General features: G+C 38.5%; 2 long non-coding RNA genes across 3 annotated transcripts in view; both read left to right on the forward strand.

Annotated features, from left to right (window-relative positions):
• The first annotated feature begins 1,321 nt into the window (after positions 1–1,321).
• On the forward strand, positions 1,322–5,387 carry LOC146762709 (uncharacterized). The gene is made up of 2 exons (XR_014941818.1): positions 1,322–1,416; positions 4,296–5,387. It is a non-coding gene; the product is annotated as an uncharacterized LOC146762709 (long non-coding RNA).
• A 1,030-nt stretch (positions 5,388–6,417) lies between these two features.
• Positions 6,418–20,871, forward strand: part of LOC146762710 (uncharacterized) — a 480,249-nt gene continuing 465,795 nt past the window's right edge. For both annotated transcript variants that reach the window (XR_014941841.1, XR_014941843.1), the window contains exon 1: positions 6,418–6,770. This is a non-coding gene — a long non-coding RNA (uncharacterized LOC146762710). The remainder of the gene's footprint in view (positions 6,771–20,871) is intronic.

Genomic DNA, 20,871 nt, shown 5'->3' on the forward strand with positions numbered 1-20,871 from the left:
TGACCAGGTTGGAATCTATGACTGCAGATGAAAACTTTTGCTCCAAGTGCCCAGCAGAATGCCATTCATCCACAAAGCTGCTCTTCTCCTAAGAACAAACATGAAGAGCTACAGCCAAATTTAACACTTCTAGGAAAATATTCAAACTTCATTCTTCTTAAGAGTATCGTGATGTTCTTAGTGTTCCCAACACTTGGACATGTAGAACTGCTTACATTAAACTACAGAAAAGGACTGTGGGCTGGGCAGATTTGCCTGGGAGTCCTTTCCTGTGGTATTTTCATGGAGACAGCTTTGCAAAATGAAAAATGCAATATCTTCTCAAAACCTGCTGATCTCATACCAGCATATCTTGCTGATATCATACCAGATGTCTACTTGAGGCCTAAAGCTGCCAGCATACTGGACAACTAAACTATTGTTTCAGGTATGCTTGGGGATATGCATAACATGGACTGAAAATCAAAATAAAAATGGCAGTACTGTTAGTTCACATAAATTTGCTCCCAGAATGAGACCAAAACCAGAGTACATTCTGCCTCTGGATGCCTGACTGGAGGCTCTCTTCACAACAGCTGAAAAACATTCAGTCTAAAAGTAAGAGCACAGTGAAGGAAATTCTGGCAGTGGGGGAAATTAAACGTTGTTATAATTTAGCAAGGGAAACAACAATGTCCTTCACTGCATGAATTTCAACTCAAGATGAATTTACGCATGCATTCCAGTTCAAGCAAAGCTTTTAAACCTGAAATAACACATACAGGGAAAATCTTATACTGTGCATAATGCACAATGTTAGGTTAGATGATTATTTTTGCCCTTCAAATCTGTGAATTTCATGTAGTTCATTCCTGCAAGAAAATGGAGCCTTGTTAATGTGTGTTAAAGGTGTAAAGCATCCAGAGTGCAGTGAGGTGCTGGCATAGCTGCCCAGAGAAGCTGTGGTGCCCCATCCCTGGAGGCGCTCAAGGCCAGGTTGGACGAGGCCCTGGGCAGCCTTAGTTGGTGGGGGGCAGCCCTGCCTATGGGAAGGGTTGGGGCTGGGAGAGCTTTGAGGTCCCTTCCAGCCCAAGCTATCCTATTATTCTATGTTAGGATTCTACAACCCAAAGCTAGTTGATGTGCAATTGGGAAGAATGAGATGAGAAATGGGAAGATACATTTCATTACTGGGTGGTACAATAGTTGCTCTCTTCCGTGCTAGGATATTAAGACATATTAAAAATGCACCTTTCTTTGTTAGAAAAGATAAGAGGTTAATTGGATTAAATTTCTTCAAATTTGTGTGTATATACATATATATATAATTTTTTTTTTCTGTATTTCAGAACATCATTTAAGATTCACATGCCTGATACATCACACGTGCCTACCCAAATGCCTTTCTCCATGAGGAAAATTGTATCTTTCATCAAGGTAATGTGTTTTTTTTTAAACTGTCAGAATCATTCCGATGAAATGCATGAAGAAATCAATAGCAGAATTGTATTAGAGAAAAACCACAGCTTTGCTCACAGTTAAAGGTTTCAAGTTCAATAATGCTGGACTTTAAATAGAAGGAAAGAAATCTTTTTTTTTTTCTTTTTTTTTCTTTTCTTTTTTTTTTTTTTTCCTGTAATGCACTTAATGCACCATGCAGAGAATAATAGAAATGCTGTCCAATAGACCCTTTGTGTTTCTCCTCAACCTTTGCTTCCTTTTCCATATCTTTTTAATTCTCCTTCTTCATTTTCAAAAAAGATCCCCCTCCATACCGCAAATGAAGCTAACTTCTTCCAGCAGCGCTGCACCAGATAGAACTATGTCCTGTCACAAACAACACCAGTGAAGTTTAGAGAGCTATATTTATTTTGAAATATCAGTAGAAAAGATATTCTTGGTTCTGTTCTTCCTGAGAGAACACAAAGGAAGATAAAATAATGTGCTAATGCCACACGTACAGGTTGGTTGGTTCTTTTTTTCCAAGCATACCTGTTCTCAGCCTGAGAACACTGTGAGAAGAACCAGAGAAACAAGAACGTAGCTGCTTGCCTTGTACTACAAAAAAGACTAGTTATCAGTAGTTATTTTCTTCAGGGATCCTTTTCTGTCTGAAATTAGAACTGGCCCCACACAGCTGCTGTTGCTTGGAGCTGCTGCCATTTATTTACTCTTTACTACTTTCAAAGCTACAGCCTAGTTAAGTTGTCCTCAGTAGCAGTCTCTACGTTATCTTCTTCAATTCAAATCTGCTTCAGGGAGCTGTTTCTCATCACCTACCTTTGAACTGAGCTTGCTGTTTTCCCTGCTGTCTTAGAATATTCCTCCCAGCAACTTGCCTTTTCTTACATCCTTTTTACATTACTTTGTGTGGGTTTTTCTGCTAGCTAACTCTTACAGGAAGTTTTGCTTTCTAACTTTAAATAGCATTTCTAATAAATAGGATCTTCTTTTCTGATGTGAATACTTATCGTTCTGATTAGAGCTAAAGGATTTCTGCCAAGGAGAGACAATAGCCTGTAACCTTACAGAGATCTAAAATAGATTTTAAGCTCACATGGGCCGACCATCTCTATATTAACAAAAAGGCACAGTGGGTTGTGTTCCCTCTGCTGTCTCATACTAGCTGGTAAGCTGGTTGCCTTCTGTCAGTAACAAACTGAGATCCAGTTGCCACCTGCAAATCAGTTTTTGGGAATACTTACAAAAGCACAAATGTGATTAGGGACCTGTTGTCTCAGACAACAGACAACAAACTTCTTGTCTCTGGTGAGACAGGCAGCCCTGTGGGCTGGCTGCTGGAAGGCTCAGGTCTAGGGCCTTTCTTAGAGGGCAGACAATAAAGAAGTATGGGAAGAATGAAAAAGTCAATAGAAAGTTTATAACAGTTAAATTGCTCTAATCCTAGCAGAAGTGCAAATGATATAAAAAGAGAAGATGAAGTTGTAGTTTGACGTTCTGTAATTCCTTGCCTTCCCTTTGTGTATATTAGAGATATCTGTGGACTTGCATCTAAGCTCTTCTCTAAGGCCTTCTTTACCTGTTGAGTGCTGAAGTGCATGGTGACCTGTGGGCCTGGAGAGCAGAAAATGGCTGACAGTGCTTTGACTTACACTTGTATGGAAATGAAGGTGGGGACTGCCTGGAGCAGACTGCTTCAAACTGTCTAAAGTAGACCGTGTCATTTCTTTTGAAAAGGGACAGCTTTTGTATATTGGTTAAGTAGTGATTTTACTAGTAGAATGGGTCAGACATTTTAGCATTTTTGTTCTGAAGTAAAGGTCCTAAGACTGAGCCCACAAATGACTGTTTTATCTCTCCCTTGTGTTGGTCACTCCAGTCTCTTAACAGAGAGTGGGTAAAGGTAAAAGAATGGTCCGGACCTGCTGGGAAAGTCAAATAACAGCCTTCTCATGAATGGAAGGTTGTGATGGGAGCGAGCATAAGCCTGGTGCTGAAGTTAAACTTTAAGAGATGGGAAGTGCTAGAAAGGTCTCTGGGAAAGGCTATGGAAAGATAAACTGAGAGGAGGAAAAGAAAGGCCTAATGAATCACAGAACCATAGAATCATAGGGGTTGGAAGGGACCTCCAAAGACCATCGAGTCCAAACCCAATGACGAGTAGCATCTGCTGGAAACCATCTGTTGGTATTGCTCTTCTCTGTGTGATTAAGGACACTCACATCGTATTTTGTCAAAGATACAGAAGGAATGAATTTTCATCAGTCTCATGGAAAGACTAGAGTGAGGAAGATCTGGTAGGACATATTCAATGCGCTTAAAGCAGCTTTTGTTTTTAAATGGTAACAGCAGCTTCTCTTGCTTGCCCTGAGCAGTGCTTTAACAAATTGGCATGAAAGCCCTAGGGTTATTTTCCTTCTTATTGTCCTGACAGAGTACTCAGTACAAAACCACAACTCTTCCATTCAAGGGCATCTTACCACTTGACAGCATCCATCTCTTGTGCATGTTGAGGAACTCAAATTAGCCACGGATTTCCCACTGCAGTCACACTTTCATACAAGTAAACTGACTTCTGATTTAGCAATGTGTAAAATATTGCCAAATTTCTTCAGTATGAACTTCATAGCAAGTATTAGAGGGCTGCTTGCCATTGGTTTGCTTGGTACCTTGTGTGGTGGGGATTTTTATATGTGCTGTGAATGCCACTTGTTCTGAGTGTATTACACTATGAGATTAGAATGTTTTTATTTTAAAGCTATTTGAGTAATTTTTCATTCTTTTTAATTATTATTATTTTTTTACTTGGTTTATAAACAATTTTTTTCCTCTTTTTCCCACATTGGTTTTGCCAGCACTCAGTCATGCCTCAGGGGAACGCAAGCCATTTCCACCTACTCTTCAGAGAAGTTTCACACAAAGTAAAATACAAAATGAAGAATGAAGATGCTTGAGGTGTGAGTGGGAAGGGTCACTGTCACAAGTTTAGATGTATAACTTCTTGGTGCCTGGCTTTTCTGAGCTAACAGTGGTCTGCGTGTGCACTGCATTTTGTAGGTAGCGACCTGACTTTATGAAACATCTCTAATAAAATCAGACTATAAAGTTTAGCTTAAAGTACGGTTCTTTGGAAGTGCACACCTTCTCTCACTGTCTTTGATGCCAAAGCAAAAGTTTTCACTCTTTTGCTTTCATAAACTCTATATGTAACTTCCAGTGAAAGTACTACAAGACCGGTAGAGAAACTCCAGATCACTGAAGTGAGCATCCAGGATCAAACCCTTTGGAATTTTAACAGGCCTGAGCCTACATGTGCACCTCAGAAACAGCTTCTGCTTTGTTGTGAGCTGTTTCCATGATAAAAAAAAAGAACCAGAGAGGAAATCCAGATCATTCTGCTATTCCTGGTTTGCGATTCACTGCAGTTTTAAGAGACCAGTTTCCAAAGATAGTGTCCTGACTCTCTGCTTAGGCCCACTAACTCTAAAAATACACGATGAATTGAAAGGAACATAGCAGAAGAAGATAATTGTTTACTTGTAAAACTAATCTGGTTCTTGCCATTTCTATGTTAGGCAAACACACCAGCACATCCAAAACTTGGACTTGCGGTAATAACTACAGTATGTTTCCTTCTTTTGCTTCTTGAAAGTCGACGTCAAACCATTAGAAAATAGAAATGAATTAGTTCCGTTTTTGCTGTAGCTGTGTAAAGACACGGAAATCATCTCACAATCAGTAGTCTTAAATGTGCAGCATTTGAGTCATTCTGATGTGCTGTGTTTGAATTTTTGGGATGGTCCTTAATTTAGTGACAGAACCAGTTCAGATGGAGTGGTGGTAGAGGCTGCATCCAGGTGTCTTTGGCCAAGTCCATCTGCTCCAGTTCAGTTCTACTCATGTTTTGTAAGCCACGTGAAAATAAATAAATAAATAAATAAAATCAATCCTTTTTGAATCTTTTTTTCTGATACAGCAAAATGGATTTGTTCCTTTTTGGTCTGACAGAGTAATTTTTATTTCTTAAAGAAAAAAAAAACCAAAACCCTAAACTTGATCTTGAGTTACACAATTGTTAAAAAGCCTCAGACATCAGCAAGCAGCTTTCAGAAATGTTTAACTTCAAAACAGCCACTTTTTTTTATTATTTTTTTTTTATTTTTTCCTTTTACATTTGTTTAAAAAAATTATATTCCCTCCAAATGAGACCTTTGTGCCAAGTTTCATTCTGGAGCACAGCTTTACAGCTGAGCTAAAACCCCCTATAATAGGAGAAAAGTGACAGACCCTTAACTATAGTAGCATGAACGGCACTGCTATAATTCCTGGGTGAACTTTGTCCCTGGATGTGTGTTTTTGGAGTGTGCCGGGGTGACATTCAGCCTCTACATTCATTTTTATGATAATTCAGAGTAAATTGTGGTGCAATAAACTCTTCAAGCCTGTCTTTCTTGTGAAAGCCATGAATCAATCAGCTGCAGGCTTTTTTGGGTCTTTTCAATGTATAGTGATCATTTAGATTTGACATGCATTGTGAGACCTTGGCTTAGCTCCTCTCTATGGTCTGTCATTAATTCCAGCCTTTACTGTTCTGAAGTACAGTGAAGGATGACTGAGAAATCATTGCCCCTCTTCAGCTCTGTTATTGCACAAAATAGCAGCGCAATAATTTTTTGTCAATGTTTTACTCTAAAAGCTTTCTACATCAGTTTTGAAAAGGAAGCAATAAAGCCCATTCAATGGTATGAATAAAAATCCTTTGAGGTTTAGGCGCAGGGCTGCTTTTCTTCAGCTGGTAATCAAATTGGAGCTAAAATGAAATTGAGTTTTCTTATGAAAATAGCCTTTGTTGCTGGGAAGGCTGGTAATTCATAAACAATAACCTGCTCTTTTGTGTGGATAATAATATATTCATGTTCTTTCAATAGGGTAAAAGCCAGACCTAGTGCATTATGGTACAGTAAAAATAGCAGAAGGAGCTTGCTGGAATAATCTTGAAGAAGAAATGTAGCGTTCGGTGACTTAAGCTTTCAGCTCCCATCTGAAATTGTACTTTGCTTTTATTTGCGAGCCGGGCTTTAGTTGTTGATTTGTTGCTGCTATACAATATTTGGTTAATTGTGGAAGATCTCAAGCTGTGCTCATCACTGCTCCCGCGAAGGCTGCTGCCAGCTGCTAGAAGCAGAGCCTGCTGCTACAGGATGTACACTATTCACAGGAGCAGCCTCTCAGCGCTGATTATCACTGAAGAGGTCCTCGCTCTCCATCGCTGCACCCCGCACGCAGCCGGACTGCCGAGCACGGGAGGAAGACTCTCCCCTCTCCTCAGGGTAAGGTTAGAGGCGCACGGCGGTGGGCGAACTTGGCTGGGAACTGTGCCCCAGCCCGTGGAGGATGGATGGTGTGTGCTCAGCCACCGGAGCTGAGCGAGGCTCAGGGACGATGTGAGGGGCAGAGCCAGGGCTCCCCACTCTGTTGCTGGGTACTCTTGGAAATGTTGCTTTGTCTGCGCGCTTTTGGGAACTCGCTTTTGGGGTTTGATCCGGTGCTGGTGCTCGTCTGCGTTTTATGGTGCACCTTGTTGTCATGCTGTGCTTTGCGATTCGATGCTAGAGGTCTCGGTATGGCTGCGGGATGCTTTCAGATTCCTCATGTGGGCAGAGGCAAGGGGCTAGCATAGAACTCCGGGAGCGTGTCTTGTCTGGAAGACTTCTTTCAGCCTGTGGGGAGCAGAGGGCAAAGTTTGGTCTGAATTCCTCAGATTACCTCCCTGGGTTTTGTATGGGTGTGTGTGCTTTCACCTGATGGATGGCTTCGATAGTCTTGAGCTCTGAGTGGTAATAAAAATAAAATTGCATTCGGACCCAGGCTTGCAGAAATGCTTGTTTTGGGATGCGTTTGCATATGAGAGCAGGATTCCTCAGTCTTACCTGCTGTATGAGCTGAAGTGGAGGATTGCTTCAGGATTTACCTTAATTTTGATGAATGCCCCTGCCTTGGTGACAGGGGTAGCATTAAATGCACCCACCAGAGTGCCTGGGGAGAGAGGCAGCCTGAGGAGTGATCAGAGTTGTGCCATACTTGGGGATTTCAATGGGATGGGAAGACTGGAGGACAGATGATGTCTTGGTGGCAAATAGGAAGCTTTCCCCAGGGCTTCCTTACAGGAAATATCTGTGTAATCCAGACTCTACTCTTTTTAACTCCAATGAAGAAGGGATTAATGTTCATAATGTTCACTCTAAAAACTTCCACCGGGGCTCAGAAAAGTTTAAAAAGCACAAAACAAAATATACCCTTGTCAGATATAAACAAGAATGAGAAATGGAAAGATTTACAATGAGTATTATTTTCCAAGTAATATTGAAGTTAAATCTGTACTATATGGAAAGCTGTCTTGAGGTAGTTACATAGGTTTTTATTCATTTTTAACAGTGAAATTATATGCTTAGCAAAAGGAACTTTTAAAGGCACAGTGGTAACTGACAGTCACAGCAATATATGTCATTATCCAATTAGTACACACAAGCGTGTTTTTATTATTCACTTAACATACCTCTGTGTTTGGCTCTCAGAAATACAATGTTTTATTTCTCAAAGAGAGTTAATGTTGGTTTGTGTTTTATTGCTGTAGTTGGAGGTAATATTTCTGCACATTATATTTGTTAATGTCTTTGCTACTGATTTGATTAACTCTGTTTAGAATAAATCTCTAAAATGAAAAATTGTTTTTGTGGGTAAATGCTAGTTAGACAAAGTGTAGCATGTACTGAATTCCAATTTTCTTCCCAACTGGAAAATCTGCTTTGTACTGCATTCAAACTTGAATTGAGATAAATAATGTTGCTTTTGTTTAAAAGAATGATAACACAATGAAATTTCTGAGTGCATTTGAATGGGAAGTATTTAGCATATAATAGAGCATTTTTTTGGTACTTGCTAATATGAGAACAGAGAGTCTATTCAATTGAAGCATCCTTTTTGTTTTGTTGAAGAACAAACTATCTAGCAGTGTGCTGTTGGCGTTTGTTTCCTTGGGATACTGGTGAACTGACAGATGTGGCGATGATTTTAGCTTTTTAATTACAAGCTTAGTGGAGCTGCAGTACGCAGTGTTGTTGGAGTTCTTTAGGAGCAAACATTTTGGTTGCAGTTGGACAGTGCTGTAATCCTAGCACCAAATAGATCAAGTGACAAGTTTTCCAAAGAATCCACCTTGTTCACAGATTTAGAAAGTACTGTCTTGCTTTTCTTGCTGTATTTAACTAGGATTTAGTGAACACCTTTGAAGTGGGGTATGTTTCCTAATGTTTCTTATGCTGGCTTCACCTTTGTCGTGGAAATGTAAGCTTTGTTCTGGGACTCACGCAGAAAGGAGGCTTCACATAGGTACTCAGTGCTTTGATGAAGCTCTGGTATGTGCATAAGCCCCAAGGAAAGTTAACTCACACTTTAAATTGAACAAACATTAAGTAGTTTTCATTTAATAGCGCCAGAGTGGGACAGTTGTTTTCTGAAGTATAATCTTTCCACCAGAGATGTACTGTTGTATCTCATGCTTAAATACTATTCTGTTATTTGGGATTATTATGAATATTTAGCCATCACTGAATCGGTCAATTACCTTCAAACTCATTCTTGTGTGAGTCAATTACACTGTAACTCAAGTATGTTTGATGTTTACAGATGTTACCTTTATGTGCCATGGTAACTTACAAAGGTAGGTATTTTCAATTGCAGTTCTCATCTGTAAGTTCACAAAATAACACTCTTTCAGTCTGTGTAGTCATAAATTTTATGGTGCTTATTCTAACATGCAAATTACATGCAAATAACATGTCCGCTGTTGACAAAATCGCTTGAATGACATGCTGAACATTTGCACTGTAATATTAGGTATTGATTGATGCTGGAGAACAAATTCTTACTAAGTAAGGATTTCCCTACAATTGTAAGACAAAACAGGTAAATTGAAACTGTTTTGCAATAAAAGTACCAACCATTGCTGACAATAAAGTAATTACAAGCCCTTAACTCTCTGGAAAAACAAACAAAAAAAAGAATTAATGATACACTTAAGTTTGACGTATTTTACTTGATAAATGCATCTTAGCACTGGAAGAAAAGATGATTCTAATGATGGAAGGGGAAACAAGATGAATTAAGGCTAGTTGAAATGGGAGAACTTTTGAATGTATTTTTACATCTCTGCTTTTTCTGTACTAATTTTTCACCCCTTTCATGTAGCTTGTGGTCCACTGGGATGGGTTTGCAACTTTTATTCTAGAAAAGATGCACGATAAAGGCATATCTGCATATTAAAATAGTATTGGAATTCTGGGATTAGAGTAAGTCTGATGGCTTTTGACTATGTAAAAATAATATTTGAGAAGAAATTCATCCTTGTCAATAATGATGATCATGAAGGTCACAAACTGCTACCCACATCAGGTGGGTGAGTATTTGCAGGGCGCTGCTTCACATATCTTTCTGTTGTACTCTTCTGATTCTTCTGTTTGATAAACTTTGTAGATGTTAGTTAAATGCTGTGCAACTTCTTGCTAATGGCACAGATAAAGTTCAGAGCATCACAAAGCTTCAGTACATTTGTGTCTGTCTCTGCTTCAGTCCTTGAAATTGAATAGCTTGTTTATGGGCAATTTTTTGTTTTCTGCTAGAATATAAGATTACTAGATTTCAATTTTTATTGCCTTCTCAGCTTTCAATACTCTCTGCCTTATCAGTGTGCTTGAATTCATGTGGAATATATAAAATGAAGTGCTTCAAATATTTTCATTGAGACATCCAAGAAGGGCTCTGTAAACCAGGCTCTGCTTCTCAGTTGCTTGAGGTTTGAATTGTCAGCTGTTACAAACACATTTTTACTTTCTCAGTCTGAAATATGTCCAGACAAAAGAACGGGTCCTTAATCCTTTGATGCCTACTTAATGTAGATGTTTGAATACTCGTATTCTTCTTTGAAATACAAATTATCTACTTTATGAAGAGATGCGGTCCTTCAAGTTTTCTCAGTGCCTGTGATGTCATAAAGGAAGTACTATTTTACAGCATAACTCAGCTCATTTTACCAAGATTTTTTTTCTCTAAGACCATTGAAATTACACATCTCTCCTCTGAGGCTCTGAAGAAAGACAGAAATGAATCAGTAAAACTTTTTGCTGGCAATCTAGTTACTTAAAGAGCTTCAAGAGTTTAAAGTTGGGATTTCATTTGGGTAGCCTTCCTTTAGAGATTCAAAACAGACTGAAATAAGCATAGGAAAATCAGCTAAACAGTAAGATCTTGTTACGAGTACAACATCCTACCTCTCGATGGCGTGGCACTTTGTGCTTTTTTTTTTTTTTTGTGATTTCAACAAAGTAGCTTAGAAATGAAAGCTGCACTTAGTCCAAAGGACAGGTCATGCTGCAGGTTAGAATATGAAACTGGAATGGGAATGAATGGGATGGGTACAGCAATCTTCTGGGGCCCAGGGCAACCCCGCTAAATAAAAAAATGGCCTGCTGTGACTTATGAGTAGTTTTAAACTGATACTGAAAACCTGTGAAGAATCAGGATCACATTTAAGTAAGTAAATTCTGGATCAAATTGTCTCTCAAAATGTTTCCAGCACCATCTCTGATGCCACTGGCCATTTAGAATACATGGTGCAAAATCAAACCTATAACTATTGGGTATATTGAGTAGGTACAACACTGGGGGGAAGCAACAGAAATTGGGAGTGCTTTGGAATTTGGAAAAGACTCCCTGACAACATGAAACAGTTGGTTTTCTAAGTAAGCTTACTTGTGTCTTTGTGATAGACATAATTTTTTTTCTCTTTTTATTTTTTTTTTAACAAAGATTTCTTTTTTTACTTCACTGTTTCTTTCTTTCTTTCTTTCTTTCTTTCTTTCTTTCTTTCTTTCTTTCTTTCTTTCTTTCTTTCTTTCTTTCTTTCTTTCTTTCTTTTTTTTTCTTTCTTTCTGCAGAATAATTTCATCTTCTCTTAATTTGAGTTTATCATGACTAAAAGCACCAGTCTGATTTCCCTGGAGCATTCCATCACTTAAAAATGTCTGTAACGAATGTGAAATCAGATCTATGCCAGTGATAAAGTGATGGGAAACACTGGGGAATCAGGTCTGTTCTCTCACAGTGAAATGCTAGGCTTATAAAAATTGTTCAAATCACTTCTCCTATTGTCAAATGTTAAAGCATTAGAATTGAAAAACTTTTTTTTTGTTGTTGTTGTTTTCCTCCATAATAATGTTTGCTAGCATTAACATAGCCTATAAAAATGTATGTTCCCACCACCACACTGAAGGGAATGAAATAGCAGAATAACTAGAATGAGAAGTAAGTGGTGCATCCACTACACAGTGTCGTAGCAAAAGGAAAACTTTTAAGGCCAATCATTTTTCAAAATGTTATGGAAAATTGCCTTCATGGCCCAGGCTTGATAGCACATCTAACGTATTAAATACTCATTCTCAGAAACTTGCATAACCCTTTTTTGTGTACTGATTACTCTGAAGCAAGTCTACATCTTATAATTCTACCAATCAGCAAGGATTATACAGAGTTACAAAAATGTAATTTCAGTCTCCCTGGGAGATGGAACATCCAGCTGCAAGACATTTATAAAGTATGTCAAAAACTTCATATTGTATAGTAGCTAGCAAAGCATATCTTGTTTCTGAGTACTTCTCTACAGTGTCTGTTTGGAGTTGGTCTTAATCTTTCATCAAGATCTCTCAGAAGTTTTTAAGTATAGTGGACACAAATATACTTTTTCACTACTCTGGAAACATGACATCATGCTGCTTGAAGTGAGAATTAAAAAAAACAAACGTATCAACAAATGTTAAAGAATAAAATGGTGTTTGATTTAATAATTGATTTTTTTTGCCATGTTGATAATACATAAAGTGGATAATAGACCATTGATCTGCAATTCATTTCATAAACTGACATAAATGTACAGAAATAATTGTGATAATTTGTTTGTAGGAAGAATCAAATTTCCTAAGAAGTCCTATTGTGAAGACGTTTTAAAAAGTAATTCAATATTTGTACCAGGTTTCTGAACTAGAACAATATTTTGAAAGAGAGTTTACAGCCTATTCTACTAAATAAACATAGCAGCACTTACAATCAGCTAATAGTCTGGGTAGTAGAACAGCAGTATGTGAGATATGAGTTACTTATAGTTAGATGTGCGTACCAAAGACTGACGTAGCAGGTCAGAATCACCGTTAGTCTAGAAATCTGAGTGCAGATGTCCTGGACTGACTGTGTATGCAAGAAGGTCCATTTGATGAAGACTGCAAAACTAGCAAGAAGCTTGCCGTTTGAGATTAGATTTTGGAGAACAGTTTTTGTGTTACATTTTCCTGTCATTTTTTTGTTACATTTAGCTGATGAGTCTCCCTTAATATCTCAACACCAACCAAATGCGGAATAGATCAGTGTTTCTGTGTCCAAATTTTTATCCTGCTGAAAAACCATGCTCAAGAGTCAACTCTTTGAAGCTGATCCATGCCAGAGCAGCGCTAGTACATAGAAATCCTGTTTCATTGCGCATTTGTATGGAGACTTATATGAGTAGGAGGAAAAGGGGCACTGATCCTCTTTCAGTCTGCTTTTTGGCATGGAACACATTGCTTAGAAAGATGAACTTTGCTGTTATTTTTAAAGCTATAAGTAGAGTAATTTGGTAAGAGAGCTTGCTGTCTGGAACACTGCATTCTCATTGTCCCTGCCTTGTGTGACAGCTCAGCAAAAGGTAAGATACTGCTCAAAGAAGCAAAATGTCTTTAAGATGCATGTGTTGGTGATTTCAAAGCAATGGTCTGTCTGAAAATGGGAGTCTAGTTGCATGCAGAGAACATGAATCAGAAGAAATAAATGAGGATGAAATGCTGCTGATAATTTCATCCACAAGTCACTATAGAAATCAGGAGCGCTGTAGGCTCTGAACTTTTAGAAACTTCCTGACATTTTCTTGGAGCCTTAAACATGGCTCTGTCAATGTTTCTAAAGTCTGTTGTTGAACAAGAGCATCATGTTATTCATCAGACAAACAGACAAATAAGGTGTCATAGTTCAGACAGCCAGTGACACATTATCACTAAGCAGTATGTAACTTGGACCTGACACTGAAAGAGACAAGGAAATTCCCAAATACCTCTGAATAATGTGTGAAGGACTGTTAGGGCTTTACAACACAAAGTGGATATGCCTACTCTGCCTGTGAAAGGTTATCTACATTCATTTGCTGTGTAACTAAGAGAAAATACTATCTGCTGTACAGTACTGACTGAGGATGAAATCCTTGCATTAGTGGATTTATATCTGAAGAGAGTATTGGGACTGTTGTTTGAAAGGATGGATCTAACTGTATCTTTTGTGCTATAAATATACATGTGAATCTGAAACCTCAGAGATTGTTTTGTTGGTTTTTTTTCCACCTGAGACAGCCACCAGTGACTGTTTTGATGGCTAATATTGTCATGCAGAATTGCCGTAAGACTGACTATTCATAAGGGATAGCCATTGCACAATAATAGGTAGTAATAATTTAAAGCTGCTCTCATTCCAGACTGGATGTGACCTAGAAACTGAAGATAGAGAGATGCTTGTTCATTTACTAAGCTCTAGAGCCAGTCACATGCTCTGGTGATTCTGTTATCTGTAAACTACACTTCTATTCTGAATGGATGGGGAACATTGCCTTTCCCATGATTTTCATTCTGGGAGAGGGAGAAATAACTGCCAACTCTAAACAATAATGATTCCATAAGTCAATGAGGAGCTAATGTCCAAGGCTGTAATGAAGCTGGGTGTCAAAAGCAGCAACAAGAGCTAGCTAGCTAATTTGGTAGAGGGTCATATGGATGCTGACCTTGTGTGGCAGTAACACTGCATCATCTTTTGTGTTAAGGTACAGGAGTCTGGTTGGCCAAACATGAACTAACGTTCTCTAGAAAGATGAAGAACACGTGAATTGCAATGAATACTAGAGAGCTCCCCTCCTCAGTAGCACTCCCCTATACGTCTGCCTTGGGGCAGAAGAGGGGAACTACTGCTAGTTTAGTTTGTGTTGGATTCATTAAAAGAAGAAAATACTGTCAGAACTTACTTCAGTTTAGCACTGAGAATGAAGAGGGGAAAGAACATATTTCTCTTTTCTTGACCACCTCTATTCTGGGGATAGGAAAAGCCAATGAGCGTACAGAAATTTGACAAAAAGGAAGCAATTACCTTTCTGAATCATGACAATTTCCTCCTTTTTCCTTACCCTCTTTTTCCTTTGCTGGCATTACTCTATTTCTTGGCAAGGAACTTTTGTGATACTTTCAGCTACACATAGATGAGCTTCTTTTGATGCTCTAGATTTTTGCTTTTTTGAAAAGGAAGAAGACAAATCTCTGCATTGCTTTTCTCTCCTTTAAATCCTTCTAACTCTTTCTAAACTCTTAGCCTGTTAAAAAGTCTTATATCACTCCGAACTCATGCTGTGTCATCTCTAATCTGCTGTGATTTTGGGCTTTGTAGTCACACTGACAGATCATCTTTAGCTTCTTTGATGCATTTGTGGGCATAAGTTTCTTGAGTGTCTTCAGCTGTTCATTAATAGCAAGAAGAGAGCTTCTCCATGGTACTGACTCATACTGTAATGAAGGATGGAGCTCAGCAAAAGTTGGTTCCTGAGTTGTAAAGAGTCACGAATCTGTGAGGTGTCAGGTTCAGGATGTTTGTTTTACTGACCTGATACAAAGATCCTTGTTTCAGAGCAGGTACAAGCAAAGCACACCAGTTTTACTCCCATACTGATATGTAATTAAATCTGAAGCACAACTGGGTATTTCAAGTAAACACAACATTTCAGATGGTGCATCTGCTAGATCTCCTAGCACACAGGGCTTTGAAGTAAGTTCAGATAAGAAAGATGCTGTATCAAGTCAGCTTATACCGCTCTGAATGAACAAAGCTTCTGAATGAGTTAGCTGGAGAAAGTTTAACAGAGAAAATTGTGATGTGATGCCTATCAGAAATCAAGCACTTGGGGGAAAAAGCCCTTAATCCCTACTCCCACAATTCTTTCTTTAGTATGCTGTTCACAAAAGATGTGGCCAAACATCAGAAGTATATCTGAATTTCTGCTAAACTGCTCAGCAGGCATGCCTTATGGCCCATAGAGCCAATGAGAAACATTTTTTTCCCCCATCTACCTACTTTTACTTCTTAGTAACAGTCATGATATTCTTTAAACACTGAAGAATTAAATATAGATATACTTAGTGTCAATGTGGTAACTTGCTCAAAGTGCCAGTAAAAATATCGTAAGTTGGAACTCTTGAGCATAAAAGGGATTCCAAATAAGACTAAGGAATATCACTGTATTCTAGCTCCTATATGCAAATACATGCCATGCCCAAGGTATAGGCTTGGTCCTCAATATCCTGTTGCTGAAGAACCAACAAGCTCACCCATGGCTGTGGGCAGACACTTCTTTATGTCCTGACCCTGTGGTGCTGTATTGCGTTGTGATATGTGAAGCATCTACGGATATTTATTCTGTGACCAAAATGAAGAATGTGTTGGGAGCTGAGAAACTAATTTAAGATACTTTCCTCTGACAGACAATATTGAATCTCTACAATTGTTTCTAAGGTGATAACATTGCCATTTGTCTTAACTGAAGAGTGTAAATGAAGCATTATAACAGAATTATCACATTTGTGGAAATATTTCTTTTCACGGAAGTGACTTTTTGCTTCAGTGAGAAGTAAAACCTGTTCATCTCTCTCAGTGATCAGTGTGCATTTGGCAGTAAATCTGTGTTCTCCAGTGAACCTCAGAGCTTTTTATATAGGCAAAAAAAAAAAAAAAAGTTTAAAAAAATCTGATGCAAACAGGCAAACACACATACCTCACTGGTTGTTTGTGATTCAGGCTGAGTGCTCTGGTGACCCTCTATGTTGGCAGGGAATTGGACTTGGGCAAATAGCCCCCATCAGTTTTATTCTGAGGGTGCTTTCTTAAGGTATGATGACCTGTTGTTATCCTTTGTGCCATGAAGCTAAGCGAAATTGAATATTATCACACATATCAGTTAGATGGGTCTAACCTTTCAAAAAATTTCTGTGACATAAATACAATGTAACTCAGCATCAGTTAGAAAGTATTACACGTGTCTTGTAAATGGAGGTTTGTTACAGCTAATAGTACTCCTGAAATCTCCGTACAAAGTCAATATTCGATTTAAAAAAATGAAACTAAACGCTATGATCCAACAATGATAAATTAATAGGTGTTCTAATTAGTGATAGCCAACTTATTAAAATAATTATTAACTGTAACATATTACTACAAAAGAACTACTTGGGGAAGCTTATGTACCCCACAATCTGTGGTACCAATTAAAGAGGATATGGTGTTTTGATGGTGCTCTTTGGTTGTTTCGTGAACATTTTCTGGACATAGATATTTGTCATTTTTATCTCAATAGTTTGAGCCCTTCTGTGGTATTTTTTGTTGTTCAACAATTGTTAGAAAAATTGGGTTTATGGTTGTAGGCATATTTCTAAATAATTTCTCACAAACACTATGTTTTATTACAGTTTTTCTTCTCTTGTAAGTACAGTTTTATCCTGTTTTTGATAAGAAAGATTAGTGCTTGTAACACCTGCTCTCTACCTTTGCATAGTACCTCATTCATTTTTCATTCTGATTTATATGAATAGCAGTTCTTAACATTTAGGAAATGATTTGTGAAAACCATCCACTTACAGTCAGAATTAATTTTAAAATGGGAATGGCTCGGTTGTTTGTCTTAATCATTTTTTCATTAGCAAAGAGAATGAATTCATTAGACACGTTTGACTTCAGTTCTGCAAACACTTTCCTTGGTTTTCAGCCCACAGAGTCCCGATGAGCGATGACTTCACAAAGTTCAGCATGGGAACCTGTTTGCAAACCTGAGGACTTAATACTTGCCCTAGTACCTCAGCTGAAGATAATAGAAAGTTTGTTTGCTGATGACTGCTGAAATGAAGCTTGCTTTTCCATCACATTCTTTTAATTTTTCTCCCTATTCAGTGTGTTGTAAGGACTGATAAGACATTTCTGGTTTTCTTGCAGATACTAGCCACCTTTTAAAAGAAAGTGTTCCGTCAGTCATACTTATCCTTGCCATTATATGATAGCACAGAGCTGTTTGAACACTGCAGAAAGCAAAATTCACCTAGGAGCAAAACCATTGTTTCCAAATGTGGAGGATTTTTCAAATCTTAACCCTCCAGTTCAAATGAGCACGAGCATTCCCCCCTTGCTGGGGCTAATGCATTGGGTAGTTCAGTGCAGATGAAATTTTTGAACAATACAGCAAGAAAGATTTCCCAAGACTCTTCAGTAACAAATGGAAACAGACAGACATTTAAAACAAGAGGATGCTCTGCATTCCTGTCACGGGGCTAATCTTGAAAATTATTACTCAAACTTTAGAGATTTCAAATATTGCGAATATTTAGAATGTAATAAAAAATCACAGTCATACACGTGACTGCTGTTGTTTTGTGGGTTATGACCCATAAGTCAGATGTTACTCATTTTGTGTTTTATAGAGAAGCTTTGAAAGTTGATGAAAATGGAGTTTTGCATCCAGTACAGACTTCTGCACAACTCTATGAATTCAGGTTTTGGTAGAATTCATATCAAAACTTTGTAATAACATTATCACAGACACCATACAGTCAGTTGCTGATGTGTGTGGGAAACACAGCTCTACAGGCCTTCATCTACCTCCAATTGCTTATACTACCTGGTTTTGCTTGTGATTATAGGACAAGTTTTAGGGCTTATGAAGTAAAGTGATAAAGAAGGAAATTTGATGGAACATCTTTTGTTGTAAAGCTGTTTCCCTGGTCTTCGTCTCTGTTAAATCTTGCTCTCTTTAGCTTTCCACAGCTTTTTGTATTCTGGGAAGACTGTTGTACCTGCTTCCATACTGAAGTAAAGCTATACTGTTTTGTCTGGTCTGTTCTTCCACGATGGGTGAAAAGTCCTCTCCAGGGCTGAGTTTTCAGTCTTAACTCCTGAGCTATCTAGGACCTCACTGTATGTTTTCTGCTTTGCTCTCTGCTTCCCTGCTAGATGTGCCAGAGATTGTGTGATTCAGTCTTGGGGGATGTTGATTGTACAAAATTGGGTTGTATGGAAAGAGATAAAAATAACAAGCCATCAGCGTTGTTCTGTTTCTGAGGCACCAAAGGCAGAACTTAAGATGCTGGGCTTTGCTGAATTCCCAGCATGCTTTTTCCCACAATTGCAAGAGTGTGGAGAACAGTTTTTTTCCACATTAAATTATACATGCTTTGAAGCAATAACTCCCTCGTTGTGTTCTTAGGTTACATTTGAATTGACAGTTTGCTGTTGAGGGTTGCTGAAAGGCAGCATGGTTACCAGGTCACTCTGCGGGGCTCTCAGGGAAGTGGCAGGCAGGTGATGCAGTGAGAAGGACACCAGAGTAACTAAGTAAGCAGCTATGCAAAAAGTCCTCATGTAAGAGAGTGTTTGATTGATCTGTGTGAGCATGAACCCGAAAAGATATGGTCTGGATAGGCCAGAAAAGTTGGATGGAGATGCTGTCAGAAAAAAGTAGTGTGCTTGCACTGTTAAGTGCATTAAAAGTAGAAAGCTAGATGTCTTTCTATGTTGATACACACTAAGGCATGAATGTAGGACATGCCAACATGTAGTAGCTACATCTTCTGCTTTATCTGAGACTTCCTTGTGTGGCAGAGAAGTCAGCGATTTTGATTTCTGCTTTGCTGTGCTGATTGTATTCTGGTGGAACTTTCAGTAAATCAAATCACATTGTAACATACTGTGTAATTGGACCTGTGCACATCCCCCTATGCTTAGGGCTGCTATCTGCGTAGGACTGAAGGGGTGTCATGAGTCTACCTTACTTTCAAAAATTAAATATAAGCACTCACAAGTACTTGGAAACTTATCTTCAGTGGAAGAATACTAAAGCCAGTTTTTGATTCACCAGAACATATAGAGCAGTCCAGCTGCAATAACAAGGCCTGAAGTCTGAATGAAAATGATCTCCAGACAACTGTATAGACCAGGATCATTCTACTGAGAAACTGTAAAACAAAACCAGCATTTATATGCAAAACAGGTCTTGACTCCACTGACAGTGTTTTGCCACTTCTACTGCAAGAAGGGCATGTGCTACCAATATAATCTACAATCATATGATGAAGAACAGTATTTTGAAAGCAGTTTTGTAGTGCTTTGAACTCTGGAAGCATACAAGAAAAAAACCCAACTTTTTAAAAAGAGAGGCAGTACTCTCCTGCTGATGACATGATTAGAATGTGTTTTATTAATTAGAATTAATACTTTCATTCTTTGCGAACATTACAGGCTTCCCATTTCGAGATCTTAAAATCTCTGAAAGGTTTTGTGTTCTATGAAAATAGAACATACACAGCAGCCATACACACATAACAATATCAAGGTGATACTGAGGAACAACTTGCTGATACTTCTCACTGTTTGTAAAATATTGAATTCTGAGGTTGCTGGAGAGTGCATTTTCCACAAAGCAAAGCACAAGTAACTGTAGGCTTCCTGGTGACCTGTAACAGAGAATGCCCACTTGAAGAAGAATAGAATGGACACGAGGCAAGTGTCTGGTTTGGACTGAAGTTTAGTAATGCTGACTGAGTTTTCACTAGTCTTTAGAAAGGCCACTTCTGGTTTGGAGACCAGTTAGGAATGTTGCTATAGTGATGAGCAACCCAGAAAATATAGATCCTACTCCCCATAAAAAGTGAACTATGCTTAAAAGAAAAACATGACCATATAGGAGGATTAAATGTGGGTGATTGAATGAGTGGAGGGTAGTAAGAATGAATTTGTCAAAGACAGGGAGCAATTTTGTGTATTGTCAGAAAAAAATTAAAACAAATCCCTACAAAATTAAGGCATCTAGGAAGAAAGCACTTCAGAAAGAAGCAAGCAAACTGTGCAGACATTGATATTACAGACAAGGAAAGGTGAGGATCAGAGGTGCGTTCATGTACTCCATACAGCAGTAGGCCTTAAAAGTGAGTACGTGAGTGAGGTGATGGGAGAGAAGGAGCTGGAGGAGCAGATGGTGGCAGTCAGAATGGTGATTGTGAGGGATGGTCTAGGAGTGTGAGCACTTTTAAAAGGGTCTTCATAGCCAGGAGCAGGTAAAGGGTAATTCTTGGAGCCAGGACAAGAGCTAATATCAACAGGAAGGAGTCTTGATGGTGCAGATAGTTGCCCAGTACAGAGCTCTAGGAACACAATGAAAGCAGGTCCTGCTTTAAAAATCTGAATGTACGTAGACAGGCAAACCCTCACCAAAACAAAACAAAACAG

The sequence above is a fragment of the Coturnix japonica genome, chromosome 1 (genome assembly GCF_054131305.1).
Source record: "Coturnix japonica strain WE chromosome 1, WE-NBRP24, whole genome shotgun sequence".
Classification (NCBI taxonomy): domain Eukaryota; kingdom Metazoa; phylum Chordata; class Aves; order Galliformes; family Phasianidae; genus Coturnix; species Coturnix japonica.